Below are 19,801 nucleotides of genomic sequence, written 5' to 3'. Positions count from 1 at the left end.
AGTGTCCCCGACCTGTCTGCCATGAGTTGGGTTAGAATATCTTCCTCTCATACTCGTACCAGGGCTCCCCTGCCCCCCTCTTGTTTCAGAGCCCTCAGGCCCCTGCCAGGGGGATGAATCCCAGACTGGATTTGGTCTCCCATACTCAGGATTCCCCTATTCATTACTTGTTGGTGTCCTCCCCACCTTCAGCCTTCCTTAGCTTCCCTCCTCCCTGGATCCAGCGGTCAGTCTGTTGTTTAGGTAATGTGTGGGTGTGTACGTGTTCATTTGGGAGAGAGGGTACAGGGAGGTCAGAGGACCAGCTACACTGAAAGCTCTGATTCAGGAGCCATTGAGGCTCTGAATGGTCTCATCCCACCTGGGATCCCAAGCCCCTTCTGACTCTTGGTTCTCTGAAGGAGAATGGGGGAGAGGAAGGAACCATCTTCATTTCTAGGCCTGACACTTCCTATAAGTTGTATTCTCTGCCATGAGGGCAGGACCTCACCCTCTGTAAATCCCCAAAGCCCACTCTCCTGCCCTGGAAGAAAATGTAAAGTCTCTTCCCCTTTTGGATCCTCCCTCTCCAGTTCAGCCTGCAGAGGACCAAGGCCTGACCCAAGCAGGGAGCCTGGAGCCAGGGGGGATAGTCCCTGGGAGCTGTAGACCCCCCCAGCCCAGAGGAGTACACTCTGGCCTCACACTTGACCTGCATTAGCCAAAAAGGCCATTTCTAGAGACAAAAAGGATGGTCTGTGAGACTGCTGTCAACTGTTTACCAAAGGTTTGGTCCAAGGAAGCAAACATCATCAGTAGCCACCTGAACTGAGGGTTTGTCCCAAGAACAGCAGCATGGGGTCCCAAGGTCTGACCAAGGAAGGCACAGTCAGGCTGTCCATGTGCTGTAACGGGCTTATTTATTCTCATCGAGCCAAAGGGTCAGAAACGAATCATGAACTTAAAGTGTCCACCAGAAATTATACACGAAAGCCCCCTTAAACCTGCCAGAGGGGACCCCTGTTAGGTTCCTTGGAAACCCCTAATAGGCCCCAGTAGTAAAGAAATGTTTCACCTGTGTTGCTTAAAACATGCCACAGATTACCACGAATTGAGGTCTGTTTTGCTTCAGTAGGAATACTGAGAAAGCTTCGTTTCAATAGAAACAATGCTAAAGGCACTGCACCCTCTTAGAAACATTCTGTTGCTAGCAATCACATTGCAAAAATCACATAGCAATCACATAATCTACAAAATTATGTCTAACAGAAAGCTCGGGACTGACTGTCCCTCTGAGAGGCAGTCACTGGCCGCTTAATAAACACTCCTATCAAATTATAATTGATTTTGCTGTCCTACTCGGTTATCCATTACATATTGGAGGTTCCACCGAGATAGCCTTTGGCTCTGTATTGACAGCTGGACCAGGCTCCCTGGCGGGCCAGGAGAGCAGTCTGACCTAGGGGAGGCCACCGAGATGACGTTCCTCGGCCCGGGCTCGCATTGCTTCCCTGAGCGGACCAGAACCGAAGTCCTATCCAAATTCTTTCAATTGGATACAGGAGTGTTCCTTCTTTTAGGTGAGTGCTCATGAACTGTGAAAGTACCTAGGGGGTGATCTCCGAGATGATGCTCCTCGGCCCCAGGTAAAGTAGGAGGCTTAAGCTGGATGTGGCATTACAGCCCCTACGGGCCTCCAAGGTCAGGACGCTGACGGAGTGCCGGTTTTTTTTTTTCCTCTCTTCTGAATTTTGTGTTTGCTGTTAAGTGTCACTGTACCTTTAACTGTCTGATTGTGGATTGTCGCTAGGTGTCGCTGGAAAGTCTCTTCCAGTATTTGTGCAACTGTTTCTGTTTTCTTTGCGCGCATTTTTTTGATTCCAGCCTCTATTTCATTTTGTTTTACTTGTACTTGTGGGCCAACATCCATGCCCCAGGGGGATGAGTCCCCTTTACAGTATTTTTTAAGGAACTTCCGAGAGTTCTGGAAAACCGCAGCAGACTATGGATGCTGCGTGATCAAAGAAAGGTTTTCCCTGTTTTGTCAATCTGAATGGCCCCAATTTGGCGTTGGCTGGCCCTCTGAGGGCACGTACCACCTAGCCGTGGCTAGCCGAGTCTGGAAGATAATATATGGATCCCCTGGATATCCGGACAAATTCCTTATATTACTGTATGGATAGATTTAATACCCAAAGGGGCCCCGGTATCTATCCAAGTTTTGAACTCGAAACCAACCTCAGGAGTTCTTAAGCCCCAGACCAAAAGTCTCGTAACCAACTCCATCCAGTCTTACCCTCTGATCCCGAGGACCCTCTTGGTCTCGATTATTCTTCTTCCATATCCTCCCTCTTCTGAGCCCTCAGCAGCCTCAGCCGCCCTGCCTCCGTTTAGTCCACCACACACTTGGGCTGATGCTTCCTATGGGACTCAATCTCCCGCTAGTGCTCCACCCCCAAATTCCACCACCTAGTCAAGGCTCTTCCCTCTTCGACAGATTGCTTCACCCCTGGGAACTGACCAGCCCCTTCCTTTAATGGTGTATGTCCCACTCCGCAACCCCAATCCTACCCTCCACCTGAAAACTGAGTAGGGGGACCCTGGCTCCACATGCGCTATCCAGCTAGACCCCCGGGAGCCAAGGGTTTCTATAAAATTGGGGGTCAGCCTGTGTCTTTCCTGGTCGACACAGGCACTTCTGCTTCAGTCTTACAGAAACCTTTGGGGCCCCTTTCAAAATCCTCACTCACAGTACAAGGGGCTACTGGGGAAATAAAATCAGTGACATTTACAACCTCCCACACTGTGGACTTGGGCCGTGGCACTGTGACCCACTGATTCCTGGTCATGCCTGACTGTCCATACCCTCTTTTGGGATGGGATCTCCTACATAAGCTCCAGGCCACCATCTCCTTTGTAGGTCCAGAGCCTTCCCTGGAACTCCCTGTTCCACAACTAACCCTAACCTGCCCCCTTCCTGAAGAATCTCGGTTGCTCCACCTGGGATCCCCAGAGGGAGGGAGGGAGCTTTTGAAATACAAAAATCTCAGTGCAAGGGGCCACCAGAAACAAAAACGCCACCGGAGTGTATTTCGTGTGTTGTGTTGTTTTGTATATATCCTGTCTGTGGGATTGTGTAAAGAAATTTCTAAATACACCATTCTGTAAGATTAAAAAAAAAGCAGCCAAAAGAATGCTGTACCTGAGCTAGAAAGATTGATAATCTCTTAAAGAAAGGCTGCTGGCAGAAAACCACTTCTCCTTCTACTCCTTGAACTCCAGCCAAAGGTCTCAAAGTAGAAAGACAAATGGACAGAGAGAGAATGGGAAATTTCTCCCCTAAAATCTATCTAAGGGAAAAGGGGTCACTTCAATGATCAAAGAGAAGTAGGTTTCCAAGCTGCACTTTGACATAGGACTAACACTTAACCCTTTCCTGGGTCACAGAAAGAGAACTGTGCAACATCATTGGGAATATAGTTCCAGGTAATTGAATTCATTCTGATTACTATTTGGCACTACAAAAACTGAAGTTCAAGGTCACCAGCTTGGTTATTCAATTGTTTTTATTTCAAAGTTCAAAATTAAGACCATGATTGTTACTGGTAAACAGCTGTATTATATATGTTGTATGAGAAACAGTTTCTCTTAAAGTCTTGGAGTAGATCTGAAATTTTAAAGGAATGAAAACCTAAGAAAAGTTTATTTGAGCGAAAGGTCAAAAAGAAATCCACTAAGATTCTCTTCCCTGTGGTCCCAGTTCTTCTTTGCTAGGGCTACGGAGCCCTCCCCTGTCATCTAGTTCTGATGGAGCTGAGGAGGCAGTAAGAGGTTTGAACCATTAAAATTTTTTTCTCCCTGTTGTCCTGGCTATAACTGAGCTAGGGCTGCAGTGAAGTTAATTTGAGTTAACTTCCTCCAAAAAGAAAAAGGTACAGGAGCTACACAGGCTTGTCATCTGCCTACCTGAAAGGTTAAATCCCTGCAATAGAACTTTTTTTTTTTTCTGAATGACATGGGAACAGCTAGACAAGGGAAAAGAAGCTTGTGAAACAAAGGTACAAATACAAGTTAATCATTATCCCATATACTAAGCCTAGGATACATCTGAGCTAATAAAGTATTTGTTACATCTGAGTTATTCAACCTAAAATTATATTCTTTCCACAGCCTAAATAGTTTAGTAAAAGGGTACTTGATTTAACTCCCATCAGCAAGTTTTAGATCCCCAGGTACCCTGAAGTCCACCTCTCTAAGTAAGCAGAGCCTGAAGTTTCTACTTCAGGTTCCCCAAACCCTCTCCTCAATGCTCCAGGCAAATCGACCACCCCATAACCAAGGTCTGCTACAGCTAAGCATTCATAGAGGTTTTGGAAAAATGGAGGATTTCCCCCTGAAATATAGCGTTCACTCTGTACCATGAAGCCCCAATTTCAGTACCATCTAAGAGATCTCTCCCTTGCTGCAAATGATCCCTTGCTTGTTCCAGTGTCAGGGAATTAAAGAAGATTGCTAAGGACTCCTGGAAAACAATGGAGTAGGGAGAACACACCCCAGAATATAGAGCAAAAAGAGAAAAACCAGAGAAAAAGCTCAGAAAAGTGAGAAAAAAAACTTGTCAGTGAGAAACAGTGTGTTCTGAACCCTGCACTGACTGGTTGTGTGACCTAGAATAAATCATTTAACCCTGAGTCTTAATTCATCTATAAAATGGGGAGATGAGGAAAAGAGAGGAGAAAATGAGGTCAGAATTCAACTAGCCTCTTCACTTGGTAAGACCAATCACTCATATGTAATTTGAAAAGGCAATTAGTGTAATGTCATCTTGTAGTTTATATTATTGTTGTGTTTCTACACTGTATATTGTAAAACCTGAGTGAGGAGAAAATTGTGTAAGACCAGTAGTATTACTTTAAATATGTATATCTGCTATTCAGAAAAACTTGTAAAACTGTTAACTAAGCTATTTTGGGCTAATGTTTTAATGTTAAAACCTAAAACTGTTTATTGATTACTGTATGAAAAATTGTTTGACTAGTTCTGCCCATTCAGAGCAGTCTCTCCTGCTTACAATTCATATAAATTTTCCTTATGTTGTAAAACTGTTAAATCCTCTAGAAATTATTTCCAGGCAAGGTCATTCAGCCTGAGAAAGGAAGTTTTAAATGAATCTAACTTGATAAGAAGTTGCAAAAATTAAAAAGGATTTTTATAAGTTGGCTTTTATATTTTAGAAGGATGGTAAAAGGAATTCCTTACATTGTAAGATCTGATACATTTTTATTGTTTATCACAGCCCCATGAGAATAGAAGTAATTATAACTGGCTCTAAGCTGTGATTTGTGAGGCTTATTGTTGAAGGTAAAAAGCACTTGGGACCATAACTAAATTTTATTTTGAGTCTGAATTTGGGTATAGTTGTCTGCATTAAATCGGCATCTGAGAGGAAATGCCACTAGCTACTCAGAGGAATGTGATCCTGTGCTGTCAACAGGTGGAAGTCTACATTTGGTAATGGCTGAAGGGACAATCTTAGCCTCTGACTGGGATGGGATCCCTCCTGGCTCAGTTTACCCATGAGGTTCCTTTGAAAAGGAATGTTTCCCACCTATTCCTGAGTCTAGCTATGAGGTGGAACAGATGCTTCATGAGATGGAATATCTATAACTATACCTGAATTTACACAGAGCCAAGGACATTTTCTCCTGGCATATTTGGAATGTCACATGTCCCTGCCTTTTTCCTTCTGTAATAGGTTTTTATGCTCAGAGCAAGTGATCAGTAAAAGATGTGAGCTTTTTATGTTAGCTTATTGGAAAATCTAATATTATTCTTCATCTAGAGTTAGAATATGTATAGAAAGTTTATGCAAACTGCTTAAGATCATTTAAAAGTTTTCAATTAACTTCCTTCACAAAGGTTTAGTGATCATTGAAACTGTTTTGAAGAAGGAAAATACCTTTAGAACGAATTTTTAAAATCTCTAGTGTGATTCTAAGAGACCCACTAAAACCTCCATTTGCAAGACATGTTTCTTGCTAAATTGATGTAACAAATTGTAAAACAGAAAAGAACTTGCTGTTTTAATCTGAATTTGTAGTTATTCTATCATCTAAGCAAGTGTTAATATTTATAACTGAATACATTTGTGTAAAATTCACTTCTCTTTTTAAAATTCTGTTCAGCACCCCACCTCCTATTGTATTTTGGGTGTTGAATGCTGTTATGTATGACTGTTAATGATTTACTTCTCAAGTCCCTCCAGGCTCCTTGAGACATCCAAAACGCCATTCGGGCAGTGTACCAGGCCCCTTCTCATTCACCACCCTAAGATCCTGCACACTCAGTGAATATTGGAGTTTGGGTGCCCACCGGCAAACTACCCCAAGACTCCTCACTTGAGCCCCGTTGGACTGGCCCATACCAGGTTATACTGACCACCCCATCTGCTGTGACAGAAGTGACAAGAAGGAAAGCCTGGATTCACCGCTCCCACGTCAGTGACGACTCCTCCCAGCTCTCCAGACCTGTGAGTGGCAGAACCCACCAGTGACTTACAGCTGAAAATCAAGAGCCTGTTGTGATGTTCCTGCTTCTGGCACTCTTGCCTTTAGTTGGTTCCAACCCCTACACTCCCACTTTGTATTCTTCGACTCTTATTAGGACAATTGATGGGACTTTGCTTGCACAAAATAACACTTATGGGCAGCCCACCCTCTCCTTTGATCTTTGTGCCCAGCTGGGTCCCGGGTTTGTATTGTCCCCCTTGACTGGTGGTATTGCCTGTGGTACTGTGAAAAGTGAAACCAGCCTTTTTTACACTAAGTCGTATGCCTGCCCCAAGGGCGGGGCTCCCCGTTGTGGGGGACTGGGGGAATTTCACTGTACTAGTTGGGATTGTGTCACCATTGCTGAGTGGATACCTGGTGGCAGCCGCGACCATTACATTTCATTTCACAAGTTGAAGAATCGCTGCAATACCCCTAAATCATGTAACCCGGTTGTCATCAGGCTTTTAAATTGGACTGAACAAACTTGGAAAATGGGGAGGACCTGGGGAATTAGATTTTATGTCGTAGGAAGGAACCCCGGAGGCTTGTTTACTATTCAACACACTCCAGTACCAGGGGATCTCATTCCCATTGGTCCCACCCCGGTTCTTAACCCACCTCCAGACGCTGATCAAACTCCGAATGGGCCCCTTAATCCACACTCTACCATAACCCCTGCAGGTTCAGGGATTACTTTGGTAGACCCCAGGCTACATGCCCACTCTTATACTTTTCATGTTCTTGATGCTGTTTTCTCTTTCCTAAATTCCTCAGACCCCAGCCTAACTTCTGACTGCTAATTTTGCTTGAACCCTGCCCCTCCTTATTTTTTGGGCTAGGTTTAAATTCGTCAAAGGGTTTGATTGATCATGAAATTCAGTGTTGGAAGCCCACACTCACCGGCACCAATCTCCCTGCCGGCTGTAACCTTGGCTCCCCCAAGCTTATTTTAGGGGATGTGCAGGGACAAGCCTGGTGTATTAAATCTAGGGGCTACACTCTCCAGCAGTCACCTTATAAAAACCTCTGTGTTTCGATGGTCAAGGTTTTTTCCAAACAGGAATTTTCACCAAATGTTTTCTTAGCCCCTAAAAATGCTTGGTTTGCCTGTACCTTAGGCTTAACTGCTTGTGTATAGGAACGCCTCCTTGCTGGTAACTCCCCTGAATTCTGCATTTTAGTTCATGTCCTTCCACAGATATACATTTATTCAGGAGAAGGGGCTCCTGAACATTTTGGGCTACAAGCCTGCTATAAAAGAACAGTCCCCATTTTAGTCCCTATCTTAGTTGGTCTAGGCATAGCAGGTTCAGCAGCAGTGGGAACCACGGCCCTAGTACAAGGAAATGGTCATTTTGAAGCCCTCACCTCCCAAGTCGACACAGATATCCGAGACTTGGAGGGCCAAATCTCCTATTGGAGACCATTCTAGATTCCGTGAGCGAAGTGGTTCTCCAAAATCACCGAGGTTTAGACCTCCTGTTTCTCAAGCAAGGTGGCCTTTGTATAGCCCTCGGAGAAACATGCTGTTTTTATGTCAACCACTCCGGGGTGCTTCAGGAATCTCTGGCTACTGTATGTCAACGTTTGGCTGACAGAAAGGCTCATCATCAACAATCTATGTCTTGGTACCAATCTCTTTTTTTCACTGGTCCCCCTGGCTCACATCACTTGTAACTTCCCTTATAGCACCATTTGCTTTGTTGTTATTGGGGTTGCTATTGGCCCCCTGCTTTATTAACTGCCTAACTACCTATGTTAGACAAAGGATTCAAGCTGTTAAACTGTTTGCCCTCCACACTGCCTATGTTCCCCTGGACTCAGTTGAGTCCGAGGTACAACTATGAACCAATAAAAGGGGGGAGTGAAGTGCCCACCAGAAATTAAACACCAAATCCTCCTTAAACCTGCTAGAGGGGACCCCTGCTAGGTTCCTTGGAAACCACCTAACAGGCTCCAATAGTAAAGAAATGTTTCACCTGTGTTGCTAGAAACATGCCACAGATTCCCATGGATTCAGGTCTGTTTTGCTTCAATAGGAGTAATACTGAGAAAGTTTTGCTTCAGTAAGAATAATACTGAGAAGGCTTTTCAATAGAAAAAAATGCTAAAGGCACTGCACCCCCTTAGAAACATATTCTCTTGCTAGCAATCACATTATCTATAAAATTATGTCTAACAGAAAGCTCAGGACTGTCTTTCCCTCTGACAGGCAGTAACCGGCTGGTTAATAAACACTCCTATCAAATTATAATTGATTTTGCTATCTTACTCTCGGTTATCCCTTACAAACTCAGAGTCACAAGCTGAAGGAAACTCTTTATCCCTTTAGAGCAGGCCCAGCTCAGGATGCCTGTATCAGCCCCAAACTAGTCTCCTCTCCTGTGTTAACCCTGATGTGAGAGAGGAATTTCTGAATGGGATAGATTGTAAATACAATGAGATAAGAGAATGTCAGAGTATCACTTTTAATTGTGTGTGTATGTACACACAGAGAGGGGGAGAGTGCAGATAACACAGCATAACTTGTGTCCATCAAATCCCAAGGTAAGAAAGTCCCATTCTTCAAGATGGTGTCCAGGTCTGGGCATCTAAGGCCCTTAAGCATGTCTGTTAGGCCAGAACACACAAGGCATTATGGGACGTTAAGCTCAGTGGGCCTCAATGTCTGTCCTAATTGGCCAGTCTACTACCTGTGCTTGCAGCACTAACTGAAACGCAGGAGCATTAATAAACGTGGGCCGGGTGCACATTTGAAGTATTCATACCTTTATTGCATGGACGCCCATCAAGTCTCAAATAAGCATCTGAGGGTCCGAGTTTATATTCCATAGCTAAAGCACTTACATCATACATTTCTCATGGGAACCTTCACATCATTCAGTACATGAGGCACCTAGCTTGCAACCTTTAGGAGGCCATTCCCCGCTTACTTATCTCATGCTTTTCTGCTTTATGTACATGTCTCAAGTGGCCAGGGTTTCGGGAATGGTCAGAATGTTACCAACCTCCCTTGCACAGAGGGAGGATGAATGGGAGTGTGTGTGTATGGGGTGGGGAGGGGATCCTTGGCCTGGATCTGCCCCCATGGCAGACCCTTCAGAGCTAACCCTCATCAGTGCCCCCTATGTCTCCCCCTTTTCTTTAGCAGTTTGAGGCTATTGATCTCTGTGCCCATCACAGTTACCCATGACCCCTTCAAGCGAGTGAGGCATGGCCAAATAAGGCATGCTACCACCAACATACTAGGCCAAGAGAGGAGGTGGAGAAGCATGGAGGGTATATTTTTTAACAGATTGGTAAGTTCCAATTTATTTATTTTTTTTTAATTATTTGTTTGTTTCCTTTTAGTTTACAGGATTCAATTCCACAATTCCTTGAATTTCACATTTTGTCCCCCTCTCTCCCCTCCCCCCCGCCATGGCAGCTTATAGTCAAGTATAGGATCTGTAAATACTTTCACATTATACATTAGTCAGGTTATAAGGATGGATTGTACCAGCTGGAATGAAAAATGGTAAAGAGGACAAAAAACCAAATAAGAGAAGGAAAAAGATCAGGTATTTTGCTTCCACCTGGATATAAACTTAGTTCTTTCTCTGGATGCACATATTTCTCTCCATCATGAGTCTTTTGGGATTGACTTATATCACTGCATTGCTGAGAAGAGTCCAGTCTATCAAAGTTGGTCATCACACATACGTTGTGTCTGTAATTGTGTACAAATTTCTCCTGGTTCTACTCTTCTTGCTCAGCATCAGTTCATATAAGCCTCTCCAGGTAAATATGAAGACCGTCTGCTCCTTGTTTCTTATAGCACAATAGTGTTCCATAACATGCATATACCACAACTTGTTCAGCCATTCCCCAATTGATGGGCACCTCCTTAATTTCCAATTCTTTGCTACCACAAAAAGAGCTGCTATAAACATTTTTGTACATATGGGTCTTTCTCTCATTTCTATGATCTCTTTGGGATATAACCCTAGGAGTGGTATTGCTGGATCAAAGGGTATGAAAGCATTTATAGCCCTTTGGGCATAATTCCAGATTGCTCTCCAGAAAGGCTGGATCAATTCACAACTCCACCAGCAATGCATTAGCGTTCCAATTTGCCCACATTCTCTCCAGCATTTTTCATTTTCCTGTTTTATCATCTTAGCCTATCTGACTGGTGAGATGTGGTACCTCAGAGTTGCTTTGATTTGTATTTCTCTAATCAATAGTGAATTAGAGCATTTCTTCATGTGCTTATAGATATCTTAAATTTCTGTCTCTGAAAATTGCCTGTTCATGTCCTTTGACCATTTATCAATTGGGGAATGACTTGTATCCTTATAAATTTGACTCAATTCTCTGTATATTTTAGAAATGAGTCCTTTGTCAGAGACATAGGTTGTAACGATTCTTTCCCAATTTCCCACCTCCCTCTTCATCTTGGTAACATTGGCTTTGTTTGTACAGAAGCTTTTCAATTTCATGGTAAGTTCCAATTTATATAAAATTTGGTTTGCCAATTCAACAGGGTCACCCTCAGGGATATGTATTGCATTAGTTAGCACGTTCAAGTTTACTGCAAGATCACTATTGTTACATACTCCCGTGAGATGATTTTGGATCAGGGTCCACCCTACCAAGGTGGAATTCCAGGGAATTAGGGTTACACAAATAGAGAAAGTCATGCTGCAATTTTGCATTCTACTATTGTTACAGACTGCTGACCAGTAAATAATACATTATGTGAGGTTATAATTTCCACAAGTACATTCCAATAGAAATCCTGACCTATAAAAGTTATGTTTATACATTTGAGTTGATAATGGTTTCAAAGGCTGTGACATCAGTCTGGGCACTGCAGGAAGGCAGGCACAAAGAAATAATACAATATCCATACAGGTAAATTATGTAAAATCATAGATATCAGATTAAAAGGAAATAACTTTAACAGTGTTAACAATGTTGTGTTGGCAGTGTTCCTGGATCAGTTCCAGAGCAATGACGATTTTGGATGTTTTCTGATGTACTTTGTAATATTTGAATCATATCAAACACCAAGAAGTTGGACATGTATTTTGTCCCAAAAAACATTCAAATCAGAGCTAATATATAGTAAAAGAGTTACACAAGTATGTGTAGATTTATAATCACATCTAAATAACAACTGAGTTTTTAAGGCCTTTAACTCATCACCTAAATACAATATTCATTGTTCTAATACATTGATTTTATACAAAAGATCCTTTTGTGTTGTAAATGTTGTTTGTAATTCATTAACATATTGTGCAGTGTTTTGGATTTTTCTAAATAGAGAAATTCTAGACACAGTGGTTGAAATTATCAATAATGATAGAATAGTAGAGCAGTGAGTCTAGTAACAAGTAGTGTGACAAACCTTCCCCCCCCGCCGCCCTTTTTAAGAAATCAGGAATTTTTATGTAATGGACTTAAAATTAGTTGGAAAAATGAAATGAAGATTGTTCAACAATTACTACAATGAATCTCTACCAATTATACATTGAGTAAGAGCACAATTAATGCATATAATATTCCATACAAAGGAGTCATACATAGGTAGGTGTATCCATAATTACATGTTTTTTAAAGCCCAGCTAACATTCTTTGCCAATTCAGTCACAAGTTGAGCAATTGGTATTTAAGTTAGTAAATAAATAGAAGACACAATTATTGATATTAAGAGGGAGGCTATGGCAATTAGTCCCGTGATTGGAAGTCCTTTTTGTAGTAGAGAATCAGATATTACTAAAAGTGCAGGTTCCTCCAAAGTCTGAAACCAAAAGAGGGTGGTTCTACAAGCAAGTTATATTCTAATACAATATAGCATTGATTTATATAATCTGTAAATGATTCACATTAGTAGAAGTAAAGAAGGCTTGAGGTGGTCAAATACATGTAGTTAGAGGTTATATATGAAACAATTGACATGGTAGGGGTATATGTCTGAGGACTTAAATCAGGATGTAAGCAGTTCAGTTTGTATTGAAATCAGACTGATCACAGCAAGAAACACAAATCCTGGGGTAACAGGTTTCAGTTCTTTGGCTTGATATAATTAATGTTCAGTCTGCCCCCATGTGGGTGCAGCTTTTTGTGTAGTGGTAGCATAAGGAGACCTCTACTTCTTCATTCCCATGTTCTGTCTCTGTGATTTCTTCTTTTCCTGCCAGAACTCTGTCATCTTCTGGGTGAGCTGGAGTAATGCCCTGACATTGCTTTAAGGCACCCACAGTGGTATTTCCGTGGCTTCCACAAAACAAACATAGCCTCACCGCCCTCCCCGCCCCACCCTCCCCTTCCCATATCTGTGTTTCAAGGACCTTCATTTGGGAAGTATGCACCTTTTCACATCGTTTTATTGCCGGTGTGTACTCATTTTTAGCAACGTATAAAAAATTAAGGGGGGGTGTATAAAGCGGTAGCTAATTGCCTTTATGATATATTGGACCAAGTCCCTTTTTATTTTGTAATTAGGTTTAATATCATTTGAAAGAGATCACAGAAAGAGTGCAATAATTTGCTAGTGTAGGCAGGGGCATTATCAGTTTTCAGTTGTTTTGGAATGGCCATTGAAGCAAAAGACTGGGGGCGGCCAGGTAGCACAGCGAGTAAGGGCACCGGCCTCAGAGTCAGGATGACCTGGGATCGAATCCGGGCTCAGACACTTAGCACCCACCCAGAAATACCTGGCCGTGTGACCTTGAGCAAGTAACTTAACCCCAATTGCTTAAAAAAAAAAGACTAACATGGATAATTACATTTTTTACTGCTTTCCCACTCTGAAGGGAAGCTGGAGGAGTAGCATAGATAACACATTGAGGACGGTTTTTTGTCTTTTTCAAATGCTTTATGAACTTCCGATTTACATCATTCATTTCCACCAGATTTTGAGTTACAAATTTTCTCCCTGTTTTCCCCCTACCCACCGCCCCAAAATAGCAGTCCCACAAGATATCTGCTCCTCCAATCTGCTCTCTCCCATATTTTCTCCCATATCCCTTTTGACTTTTCCAGTGGATCTCTATGCCCCAGTGCCTGTATATCTTATTTCCCAATTACATGTAAGATGGTATTAATAATACTATATATATATTTGAGTATGTGATTTTAAAACTTTGAATACCAGATTCATTCACTTCCTCCCTTGTCACCCACCCTTACTGGGAAGATAAGCAATTCAATATAGGTTGTACGTGTGTGGCTAATGCAAAGCAATAACATTGTAGATATATTGTAAAAGACTCACTATATTTCCCTCCCTCCTATCCCACCTCTCATTTCTTCTATTCTCTACTTTGATCCCGTCCCTTTGCAAAAGTGGGTGCTCCCAACTTCCCTCCCCCCAGCCTGCCCTCCCTTCCATCACCCCCCCCATCCCCTTTCCCCCTACTCTCCTGCAGGGTGAGATAATGAATTTAGTGTGTATGTCATTCACTCCCTAAGCCAAATTCGATGACAATAAGTTTGACCCATTCTCTTTTGACTTCCTGTTCTTCCCCTCCTTTGTAACCATTTTTCCTTGCCTCTTCTATATGAGATAGTTTACCCCAATCTGTCTCTCCCCATCTCCTCTCATTATATGCTTCTCTCACCACTTAATTTCACATTTTAAGTATCATCCCTTCCCATTAAACTGGTCCTGTGTCCTCTATGCATACCTGTACACATATATACACACATTCACATATGTATTCCTATGCCCATATACCCTCTTATGTAGACATATACATGTATATGTATATACATATATATATATTTGTATTTCCTTCAATTATTGTCATACTGATAAAAGTTTCATAAGTTACAGTTATCATTTTTTCATGGAGAAATGTAAATAGTTCAACTTTGATAAATTCCTTATGATTTCTTTTCTCCGTTTCCCTTCTCATGCTTCTTGTATCTGAATGTTAAATTTTCTATTCAACTCTGGTTTTTTCATTAAGAATGCTTGAAAGTCCTCTATTCCACTGAATGACCATATTTTCCCCTGAAACATGATACTCAATTTTACTGTGTAGGTGTAATAGTAATGGAATTTGAAGATCCCCCTGTATTGACTTGGTTTTTGGATTGATTGTGTTAAAACCCAGAGCTTGTGAATCCCACATGTGGGATGGACTTGTTGATGTGAAAAGAGAGGGCTGAACTGGGAGGAGCTGGTGATGTAAATTTAGAGAGACATAAGAAAAGAGAGAGGCAGAAGAACTTTTTGGAAGCAGCATCTTGGAGGCAGAGGGAGAAAGAGAGGATTGCTGAGGGCCAGTTTGAATTGCCCAGAACTTTTGAGAGCTGCCACCCAGAGCTGCCAAGGACTGAGGAGACATGGCTGTTATGCTGGTACTTTGTGTGTCTGTTTTGATATTGTTTTGCCAGATTTGTCCACTGGTGAAGGACAGTGCTGATGTTGCAGAGGTTCTGGAACCTTGCTGTTGGTTCAGAAGCCCTGAAGAAGGATTTTCTTGTTGTATGATTACAGAAATCCTGGAAGAGGGTTTTGCTAATGTTCTCAGGGTTCCTATGACTGTTCTGCAGCTAGAGAATGAATTAATGAAGACACTGGCAATGTATTTTCTGGCCTTGCTAAGCTTTGTCTCCCCAGGAAAAAAGATTGCTGAGAACTTGCCTCAGGTCAAGATGAAGAAAAGACCTTTCTTTGGGTATTAAATGCTGTGCTTAAGCTTGTTGTAACTCTGGGGTAGATTCAATTGTGATCTAGGGGTGGGGAACTTTTGATTTTTTTTGTGCTCTGTGATTGACCAAATGAATGTACTTTACTTATGATTGGAAACTAATCTCCATTTGTGAAGAGAGGCTTTGTGGTTGACTAAATGAATGTATAGCCTAGGGGTGGAGTAGTACTTAGAAAAGGGTCTTTGGGATTGACTAAATGAATTATAATGTCCAGGGGTGGAGTAGTACTTGGAGATTATTGAATTATACTTGGTGAATGCTGTATTTTGAATTATGCTATAATTTTATTTTCTCTGTTCTTAATTTTTCACTGAATAAAATGGAGGGCACCTATGCTGGTATTTTGAACCTTGGGAAGTTGCCTTTCCTTGGCATTATAGTAGGTGATTCTTGGTTTTAAGCCCAGCTCCTTTGCCCTCCTGAATATCATATTCCAAGCCCTTCTATCCCTCAATGTAGAAGCTGCCCAATCCTGTGTTATCCTGATTGTGTTTTCACAGTATTGAAATTGGTTCTTCCTGGCTGCTTGTAATATTTTCTCCTTGATATGGGAATTTCAGAACCTGGCTATAATATTTCTAGGAGTTTTCTTTTTGGGATCTTTTTCAGGAGCTGACGGATTCTTTCAACCTCTATTTTGCCCTCTGGTTCTAAAACACCAGGACAATTTTCTTTGAGATTTCCTTGAAGGATGATTTCTAGGTTCTTTTTTTGAGCGTGGCTTTCAGGTGGTCCAATAATTTTTAAGTTCTCTCTCCTGGATCTATTACTCTGGGCTGGCCCTTCCTGGCGGCCTGCTGGAATGTCTTCAGTTGGAGGTTAGCTTCTCTCTGTCGTTTTGTGGGTACTGTAGCTCCAAAGTTGGTTTCTAGTCATTTTTTACATGAATTGGAGGAGGTGGGTCACAGACTTCGTTTCTTCAGTCATTCCCCCATTAACTGGTACTCACTTTGTTTCCTGTTGTTTGCTGGAAGCAAAAAAATCCTTCAAATGTTTTGGTACATGGTGGACATTGATTTTTGAAATGCTTCCTTTAAGATGCTACATGATAAGGTGAATGAAGTGCTGTGCTTGGAACCCCAAGGTCTGAATTCCAATTTGGTCTCTGGTACCTCTTAGTTATATGTCCCTGGGGTAGATATGTCAACTAATGGTGCCTGAGTTTCCCCATCTGTAGAATTGGATAACAAGGAGTTAATAAGAGGATAATAAGGGGATAATCTACCTTCTAGAGTTGAGGTGAGGATTTAGTTAAACAATACTTGTTGCGTGCTTAGCAAACATGAAGTCATTATGGGTGAGAGCACATTGCTGCTGTTCCAGAAGCCCTGAGACCGAGGACTTCCTCGTTGTATGTTCACAGAAGCCCTGAAGGGGGGTTTTACTGAGGGCTTCAGAGGGCCTGGGACTTTACTGATGATTTGTGCTGATTTCTGGGTTTGTAGCTCTGTGCCATTCAGCAGACAGTATCAACACAAAGTGTGGGCACCACACTCAGCCATCTTGCCAGGTTTGCTTGCTCCTAGCTTGTGCCCCTGCTTCTATACGGCGGGCTTCACAGGTTATGTTTCTAATAAAGACTTGATAGAATCACAGGTGAGGCTCCAAGTCACTTGAACTGGAACTAGGAGTCAAGTACTGAGACAAGGAGCTAAATACTCCTTTGCTTGCCATTACACTGGGTTTCTTTGGAGCTGTGTAAAAAGGGAAGTTAGCTAACAGGCAGATTGGCTGGAGCCAACAACCTGTCAGCCTCTGCAGAATTTCACATAAACTTCTTCATCTAGAAAGATTTATATAAACTAAACAACTTATTTTTCTCTGTCTCTTTCTCTCCGTCCCTCCCTCCTCTGTGTGTGTGTATACACATGCATAATTGAGAGTAATTAAAAACAAATGATCAATAAATGAATAATGTTTCACAAGATATGAACATGAGTAACTGGAAGCTTGGAGGTTATTGATAGGTGGGGGGAACACTTGGGGGAATGAGAACAAATTATAATCTCCCTGTTAGGCCACCAGCAGCCTCCATCCTACCTCTCTCATCTGTATAGGAGCTCCCAGCTACAGACATCCCCAATCCCTTCAGTCTCAAGTGCGTGATTCTTTGTTCTCCTTTTTCTAGAAGCGGACCAAAATGAATTCACCACGTTAGAGTCCATTTACAATGTGTCTGTGGCTGATCAGACCAATATAAGCTAGGAACGCTCTACCACAGGTTGGGCATAAATAATCCATGTAAATGGTTGGGGTGGATTCTCTACATTGGCACATCCTGCTTTGCTTTTAAGCTACTTCAATTCTGCTTTGCTCATAGAACACATGACCTTTGATGAGGGCTCACCATGCTGGGCTGTCCTGTGCCACTGTCTCCCATAAAATAAGCCTCCAAAATTCTTAAGAGGAACTTTGAGAGCATCCTGTCATTCTTTTCTGATCACCATGTGCTCATTTGCCTTGTGTGAGTTCTCCCTAAAAGCCTTTCAAGTCAGCCCATTTTGTGTTCAAACCATGTGACCAGCCCATCAATATTGTGCTCTCTGCAGTAGAGTTTGAATGCGTGGCAGTTTAATCTGAGAAAGGACCTCAATGTCTGCTGCCTCACCCTCCCAGGTGATCTTCAGAATCTTCCTGAGACAACTCAAATGGAAGCCATTCATTTTCCTGGCATAGTGCTGGCAGACTGTCCAGGATTCACAGGCATGCCACAATGAGGTCAGCACAAGAGCTTGCAAGGTAGTCTCCTAACTCTTCTCTCCCACACTTTCACTTGGAGATTCCCAAATACTGAGCTAACTCTGGCAATGGGTGAGTCAATCTCACTATCCCTGGAAAGTATATTGCCCCAGTAAATGGATTTATCCACAATATCCAAAACTTCTCCATTTGCTGTAACTGATGGTTCCCCACATGGTGGTGTGGGATGGTGTGGTACTGCCTGGTGGAGCGCCTGTGTTTTCTTGGTGTTAATTGTTAGGCTTCTTTGGGATTTGCATAATGGATGATGCTTTTGGGCTTTCCCAATCACCATGAAGTGAAAAAGGGCTATATGATTGCCCCCATGCTTTTTAACACGATGTTTTCTGCCATGTTGTCAAATGCCTTCACTGAGGATGAATATGACATTGAGGTCAGCTAGCTCCAGGATTAAATTACTCAACTTGAAAAGGCTCCAAGCCATGAGAATGTGTGCCATGGTGGGAAAGAGGCTGGTGGGTATGTCCGTGTAACTGTGACTGAATGGTGTGTGTACTGAAGAGAAATCTCATTGATGCAATCAATGCGGAATGAGTTCTCAGCTCAGATTTGGGAAACATCAGAGAATGCCCACTGGAGACAGACTCACGAGTGCCATGTGTGGCAGAGCCTAGAGTTCCCACTCTTAACTCATGCAACAAGAGCTTCCCCACTTGGGAGAAACCTTATGCATATATTCAAGGTGATGATGCCTTAAGGCATCAATCAGGTCCTGGTTCCCATCTCAGAATTCATCTGAGATAGAAATATGATTGTGGGGCAGCTGGATGGCACAGCAAATAGAGCACCAGCCCTGGAGTCAGGAGGACCTGGGTTCAAATCTGGCCTCAAACACTTAACACTTACTAGCCCTGTGACCTTGGGCAAGTCACCTAACCCCAATTGCCCCCTGCAAAAAGAAAAAAAAAGAAATATGATCATGGTCAGTGATGTGGATACAAAGGTGCTCTAAGGGTTGAAAAATAATATTAAGGGTTGCTTTTTCAGTGCTTTGTGAAGCCCCTAGTTTATTCTCTAACCTGAAAGTGCCTTAAAGTCTCTTTCCTTATGTTGAAATACCATAAAACTTCCCTCTTTTTCTGGACCTTGGATTTCTATGTCTCCCTCCATCCTGGGTCATAAAATTTCCCATCTCCCTTATCTTGGGTCATCCATCTTCCTCATCCTGTCCCTAAATCTCCAACCCTCATTAGAGACCTTAAAATTACATCATCATCTTTCAGGCTGTGTAGCTTTGTGTGTTTATAAGTCTGGTCCTTTTCCTCCATCAATGCCTTTTGTTTAGCTCCTTGCTAAATCTCAGGCCCATATGTTTTTGTGTCAAGAAAGCTCCCATTGGCTAAAGAGAAGGTCTAAGTGAATTCTTTCTTTTTTTTCTTCTTTTTATTTTATTTTATTTTTAAAATATTTTGGTCCTTATGAATTTGTTTGTTTACGTTTAATTTACAAGATTCAGTTCCACAATTCCTTGACTTTCAAATTTTCTCTCCCTCCCATCCCCCCCCCCCCCCCCCCATTAAGGCATACAATCAAGTACAGGATCTGCACATACTTTCACATTAGACATTAGTCAGGTTATAAAGAAGGATTGTATTGGATGGAATGAAGAATGGGAAAGAGGAAAGAAAACCAAACAAGAAAAAGATCAGGTAGTTTGCTCTGGATTCAAATTCAGTTCTTTCTAGTTCTTCCTCTGGATGTAGACATCTCTCTCCATCATGAGTCTTTTGGGATTGACTTATATCACTGAATTGCTGAGAAGAGTCCAGTCTATCAAAGTTGGTCATCACACATACATTGTGTCT

The 19,801-nt window shown here is 42.2% G+C and overlaps 1 protein-coding gene, 1 long non-coding RNA gene and 1 pseudogene across 2 annotated transcripts in view; 2 read left to right on the top strand and 1 right to left on the bottom strand.

Annotated features, from left to right (window-relative positions):
* Positions 1–19,801, top strand: part of LOC138168138 (zinc finger protein 665-like) — a 552,079-nt pseudogene that overhangs the window by 400,466 nt on the left and 131,812 nt on the right.
* The window catches only part of LOC138168146 (zinc finger protein 665-like), a 168,583-nt gene that overhangs the window by 98,654 nt on the left and 50,128 nt on the right, over positions 1–19,801 (bottom strand).
* Positions 16,078–18,351, top strand: LOC138168194 (uncharacterized). The gene is made up of 2 exons (XR_011170059.1): positions 16,078–17,700; positions 17,853–18,351. It is a non-coding gene; the product is annotated as an uncharacterized lncRNA (long non-coding RNA).

The sequence above is a fragment of the Petaurus breviceps genome, unplaced genomic scaffold (genome assembly GCF_028583685.1).
Source record: "Petaurus breviceps papuanus isolate PSGF00001 unplaced genomic scaffold, PetGlider_PUasm1.0 355, whole genome shotgun sequence".
Taxonomy (NCBI): Eukaryota; Metazoa; Chordata; class Mammalia; order Diprotodontia; family Petauridae; genus Petaurus; species Petaurus breviceps.
Note: the sequence above shows the minus strand (reverse complement) of the source record. Positions and strands in the feature narration are given on the sequence as shown.